This window comes from Octopus bimaculoides, chromosome 17 (genome assembly GCF_001194135.2).
Source record: "Octopus bimaculoides isolate UCB-OBI-ISO-001 chromosome 17, ASM119413v2, whole genome shotgun sequence".
In the NCBI taxonomy this organism is placed as follows: Eukaryota; Metazoa; Mollusca; class Cephalopoda; order Octopoda; family Octopodidae; genus Octopus; species Octopus bimaculoides.
Window position 1 is genome coordinate 21,593,009 of NC_068997.1, and position 6,583 is coordinate 21,599,591.

Sequence of the window (6,583 nt, forward strand, 5' to 3'; positions counted from 1 at the left end):
ATATATATATATATATATATAAATTTATGTATGCATGTATATGCATGCATATATATGTATATATACACATACAGATATAGATAGATGTATTATGTGTGTGTGAGTGAATATATGCATATATGTGTGTGTATGTGTGTACGTTACATGTAAATACGATGAGTATCAATAATTCTATGACAGAACAGAAATTGTAACGTCTATTTTTTTTCTGTCTTTCAGGCAACGAATATAACAAGGAGCTTTGGTGACGGACGTATACATGTAAAACATTTGCATAACCAGAAATTCAACACTAAGTCTGCATAAGTAAGTCCAGAGTTTTTCCATATCAAGCTTCTCTTATTACACAATTCAAATTTAACTTGCATTACATATCCAGTTTCCATCCAAGTGATAACAATTCATTTGGATTTTTTAATTTCTTTTTCATATTTTGTCATCACAATTGCTACGTGATATTTGCCATATGTTTCTTCTCTTTCACAATTTTCATATCATTCATATTCATCATATAACTGCTGTATTGATATCAAAAAAATATTCGATATTCATAATAAAATATCTCTCTGAAACGCATATCAATATTTGTCACTGATAATATTGTGTACACTTTGCGCAAACACATACATATATCTATTTGTCTATTTATATAAACAATATATAGAATATATACATCATATATGTACATGCACACACACACACACACATACACACACACATACACACAAACACACGCACATATACACATCTTTAATACACATATATATATACGCAAAGTATAATACATATATACACATTATATAATAAATAAATGTATATGTTTATACAATATATATCTATATGTGTGTTTCTATGTACATATATATAATATATGATATATGATATATATGTAATATATGAAATATAAATACATATGCAAAATATATATGATATATGTATGATATATATATAATACATATACATAATATATATATAATATACATATATATAATATATAATCCATATATATACCATATATATGATGTATATATATATATATATATATATATATATATATATATATTCTTACACATGCGTATATGCACTCAAATACATCCATATATTCATATACATACTTATTTAGTACCTCTAATGATATGCATAGTGTAATATTCTTTTGTAGCGCTATATTCTAAATATTCATCTCTTGCTATATTATCCAAGCTAACCGCTATATACCCGCTGGATAGCATGAGTAGCATGACATATAACTACTTTTATAACTTTTCTTTCTTTCCTTTATATGTCCAAAATATAAGGTATTTATTTCCAAGCTATAATATTCTGATATACGAAATATCGTTGCTGATGTCTTTGTTTCTGTTCATATTATATTTCTATTTAAATTAACGGACCTGAAGTACTGTTTTATTTACAGTTATTGTCTGTATCTGTTACACGCATGCGCAACACCTGTATCTAATATCAATACGGATTCCCAAGCAAATACATATTCATAATAACATGCGTGCGCTCAATTACGTAGCGCATGCGCACGAGCAAATACGCATGTGTGTGTTACTCTATGTATATGACATATAAAATGCATGGATATACTAGAGATAATAAATATTGATATTTAAACATCTGGGCACAAGGGCTGTGTGGTAAGGAGTTGGCTTGACAACGACATGCTTCTGGGTTCGGTCCAACTGCGTGGTACCTACCTTGAGCTACTGTTTTGTACTATTCTCCCGGATCAACCAACGACTTGTGAATGAATTTTGTAGACGGAGACTGAAAGAAGCCTATCGTATATATATATGTATATATGTATGTACATATATATATATATATATATTATAATTTTCCAGTAAATTTTGTAATTGTGTTTTTTGGTCATTTGTTCTAATGGAAGCCATTCCTGAGGAAGTGCCAAACGTCAGACATCCAACGGATCAGTCGCTGGATAGAGCTGAGCACAGGAATGTTGACATCGAATGGTAAATAATCAAATAAATGGAAAAATCGATCGTGTTGGAAGTCTCTATCGTTTTTAAATATACAAATTTGAAACCTTGGAAATATATATATATATATATATGTATATATACATACATACATACATATATATATATATATATATATATATATATATATATAGAGAGAGAGAGAGAGAGAGAGAGAGAGAGACAGAGAGAAGAGACAGAGAGATGCTCTAGTGTGCGTGTGTATGTGTGTCTGTCTGTCTCTCTTTATCTGTGTTTGTCCCCCCGCCATCGCTTAACAACCGATGTTGATGTGTTAACATCCCCGTAACTTAGCGGTTCGGCAAAGGACGACGATAGGATAAGTACTAGGCTTACAAAGAATAAATCCTGGGCTCGATTTGGTCGACTAAAGGCGGTGCTCCAGCATGGCCACAGTCAAATGACTGAAACAAATAAGAGAATAAAAGAATATATATATATATATATGTGTGTGCATGTGTGTGTGTGTGTGCGTGTGTGTGTGTGTATGTATATGTATATATATATAAATGTAGATATCTTTACGGGTACATGTATGTATTTATACATGAATATGCATACGTATTCACACACAAAAATGTGTGTGTATGCGTAAGTGCGTGTGCGTGCATTGATACGTAGATGTGCGTGAGGATATATATAATTCTGCGTAGCAGTCAGAGAGCAATACCTACATAATGAAAGTTATAGTTAATACTCCATACTCCATTAAATAATGGGTAATAAAGTCTTGAAAATTTGTGAATGAGTAACCTCGTTAATTCATAAACAAACATAATTCTCACACTTTTATTTCTCTTTTACTTTTGTTCCTTTTTTTTTATTTTTTACTTTTCAGTCACATGATCCTTCTCTAAGGGGAGACAATAACTAAATTCTCTCTATGCATCACTACGTTCAACTGTTTAAAAGTTCACTAATTTCCTTATTCATATATGTAAATACTTGTTTCTTCTCTGTGTGTATGTGTGTGTGTGTGTTATAAGTATTTTTATGTACTCTGAAATGTTTAACGAAAAGAAAGCTTCTTCAAGCAGCTTCGGTTCTAATGAAAGATAGACATGTTTCCATTTTCTTTATGAACTGAGTATTGCTTTTTGAATTTTCAAACACAAGCTCACAGCCAGATTAAAATTTAAGAAGCTCAATTTTCAACTGTGTGATTTCGGGTTCGGTCTCACTGCGTGGGTCCCGGATCGACAAATACCACATGAGTGGATTTGACTGAGAGAAATTTTGTGGAAGACCGCTGTTGATATGTGTGTGTGTGTGTGTCTTTGTATCTGTGTTTGTCTCATCCCACCGCTTTGAGCCCGGTGCTGGTTTGTTTAAGTCCGCGTAGTTTAATGGTCCGGCGGAAATAAGTGCTGGAGTCGTCATATTCGACTAAACGTCGTGACCTAGCATGGCCGCTATCCAATGACTGAGACAAGTAAGAGGTAAAAGATAATCCACAAGCACACAAAGAGACATGTGTGTGTGTGTGGGGGGGGATGATGAGTGTGTATGTAGTGGTCAATGAGTGTGTGTGTGTGTATGTGTATGTGGTGGTCAATGTGTGTGTGTGTGTGTGTGTGTGTGTGTGTATGTGGTGGTCAATGTGTGTGTGTGTGTGTGTGTGTGTGTGTGTGTGTGTGTGTGTGTGTGTGTGTGTGTGTGTGTGTGTGTGTGTGTGTATGTGTGTGTGTGTGTGTGCGCGCGTGTGCATCTTGTTGGTGTGTTGTTCTTCCATTAGTCTTTTCGCAGTTTTGTTCGCTTGCTTCATTCCTACTCGAACATCACGTACGAAATATTGAATTTTATAGCCGTCTTAGAGTTGAGACAGGTCGTAAAATGAAAAGAGTCAAGTAATAAATTCAGTCTTTGAAGCTGTTCGTTATTTAAGATGTGATGCGGAGAGCAGCTGAATATATAAAGGAAAGTTCTGGACTATTTCTCCGTAGGTGAGCATTTTAGTAGTATTTATTGAAGTAGTTTCAAAATTAATTAGCCAGTGGCATCGCGCTCTGAGAGGCTGGTAATTTACTATAAACATTGCGATTTAGTGTTCCTGTTGATGATGATGATGATGGTTATAATAATGATGCCGCTTCTGTTGTAATTGTTGTTTAGCCCCGAGTCTTCGGTGATCAAGCAGACTTAGGTTGAATTAGCGTCTAGTCTCGACTATTCGCATTGTTTTTGTTTTTCCTTATTATTTCTGATTACATTATTCAATGCGTTCATCCCTTTTTTCTTAGACTTTACAGCGTGTAACTTTGAGGTAGATTTGGTAGCTACTTCTAACTCGACCTGTGCTTACTTAAAGGATCCATATCATTCTCCCTACATTTGTTATTGTCGTTATTGTTGTTTTGTTGTCGATAATGATGTCTTTAAATATTAATTTTCAGTTTAAAACACATGGAGAGCTGGCAGAAACGTTAGCACGCCGGGCAAAATGCATAGAAGCACTTTCTGCTTCTTTATACTCTAGGTTCAAATTCCGCCGAGGTCGCCTTTGCTCTTTATCCTATAAAGTAACAGACTAGTAAAGATCAATATACCTGAAAGTTCCTCCCGCTAAATATCTGGTCTTGCTAAGTATTATTTCTCTGCCGGTGGACTCAATATTTTTTTTTGTATATCGGGAGGGTCATTATGCAACTAATAAACACACTCGCTGGTTCTATTTCATTTTTTATTTTAGCGTAGCTTGGGGTCGACTGATCACTTTTGATTGAAATTAGACAAAGGTACAGGGTGTTCACAAAGTCTGGGTACACGCGAATTAACACATACTTTAAGAAATTATTATTTCTTATATTTAATTGTTTGTGTTATGATTTTATTTATTCCGTGTACCCACACTTTGTAGACACCCTGTATATCATACAGAAGTCTGTCGGACCGAATGTAAATTAAAGGGCTCATCTTTGTCACATGCAATGACACGCTGAGTCTGTGGTACAAATGCTGGTAGAATAACTTTCAATTTCCTCTATATTATTGAATAATTCAGTAAGTTACAATCTTCTATCATTATCAACAATCTACCATAGATTGAACATGTGTTTGCTTGTAGAGACAAGTCCAACCAGGCTAGATTATCAATCTGGACAGGGGTGAGAGAGAGAGTTAGTAGAGAATAGAGGATTAAGAAATTGAATCTCATTATCTGTGCTCTTGATTACAATAAGAGTATTTTCGTTCTTCTCCTGCCCACTCTCTTCTATAAAAGGTAAAACTCAATATCAGTTCAAAATTTGGATTGGGAGAGGAGACAATAACTGTAATATACTGGGGGGTGTTCACTACGTCAAATCTACAACCACATCACATCTAAAGATCTGAACGCTCCTACATGCAAAACAAAGAGCCAGGGAACTTCTACATGGTTGCACCGAATGCTAGAAATTGCAGCCAAATCTCAATTACATCATCCATATGCCGTCTTGTAAAATGAACGAATGTATTTTATATTATAGTCTGAGAAAATTATAAACACTCTGGCCACGGTTGGAACGTTTCTAATTATTTGTAAGTTTTATCAATTCTGGTTTGAAGTTAAACAAGAACAACCACAACGCTTTGGCTTTTTTTTTATCGGTAACTTTGCTTCTTTTATGTTTGATGGGTGGGTGGCTATATTATGTACCCGATATTAATGATTCGTAGTAAAGGTATACCCGTCAATCACAACAACACTATCTTGCCAGTTAATATCCCGTACCTGGGTGGTCAGTCTAGGAAATGTTAGTTTGTGACAGGTGAACGCTTGCATATATATTTTACTGCTTTAATTGTGAAGAAGGCGTCATACGTCCGCAAGGATGTTGTAGTTTATCCAAGTACAAACAAAAGCGCAAGCGCATATTCATATATATAATGTATATACATAAGTCTTTTTGTGTATGTTTATATATGTATAGTATATATACATAAGTGTATGTGTGTGTGCGTGTATATATATATATAAATATATATATATATATATATATATACACATACAAACACACACACGTACACACACACACACACACAGATGGGCAAATTGTCACCATTTTATATTTTTGATTTCGCGCATGTGCATTGCTGTTTTTTTTTGTTTTTTTTTTACTACGCAGTGTAGTACGGTCAGTTGGGCACCGTCTGTGAGCAAAACAGCATCTTGACACAATTCGCGCCGGAAGCTCCGATACAAACTCTTCAGAGTGTTTGGGTGTCAATCTGAGGACAGTGCAATCTGAGGACATGTACCGGGAGTGATAAAAATCAAACATCCAGTCAACATCATGGTTTGGAATGATCACTAGTGTTGGTGACTTTATGCCTCCATTCATATATATATATATGAAACGCCTGTGTTAGAATGGGGTAGCTGATGAAGGAAAATGTTCTCTATGTGGCCTGTGTGTTTTCTGTACTCTGGTTATTATTATTTCCTTGTATACGTTTTGTTTGCAATGTCCTGTGCCCAGATGTGCACCTATATATACAGGTAGACGTAGGTATGCACATACCTGTACGTATATATGCATATACTCATTTATTATTTGTTTTATATGTATATATATATATATATATATATATAT

General features: G+C 34.3%; 1 protein-coding gene across 2 annotated transcripts in view; it reads left to right on the forward strand.

The window, feature by feature from the left end:
• LOC106880643 (homeobox protein Hox-C9) overlaps positions 1 to 6,583 on the forward strand; it is a 402,026-nt gene that overhangs the window by 160,979 nt on the left and 234,464 nt on the right. For both annotated transcript variants that reach the window (XM_052973873.1, XM_052973875.1), the window contains exon 3: positions 220 to 306. The gene's annotated coding sequence lies outside the window, so the exon portion shown is untranslated. The remainder of the gene's footprint in view (positions 1 to 219; positions 307 to 6,583) is intronic.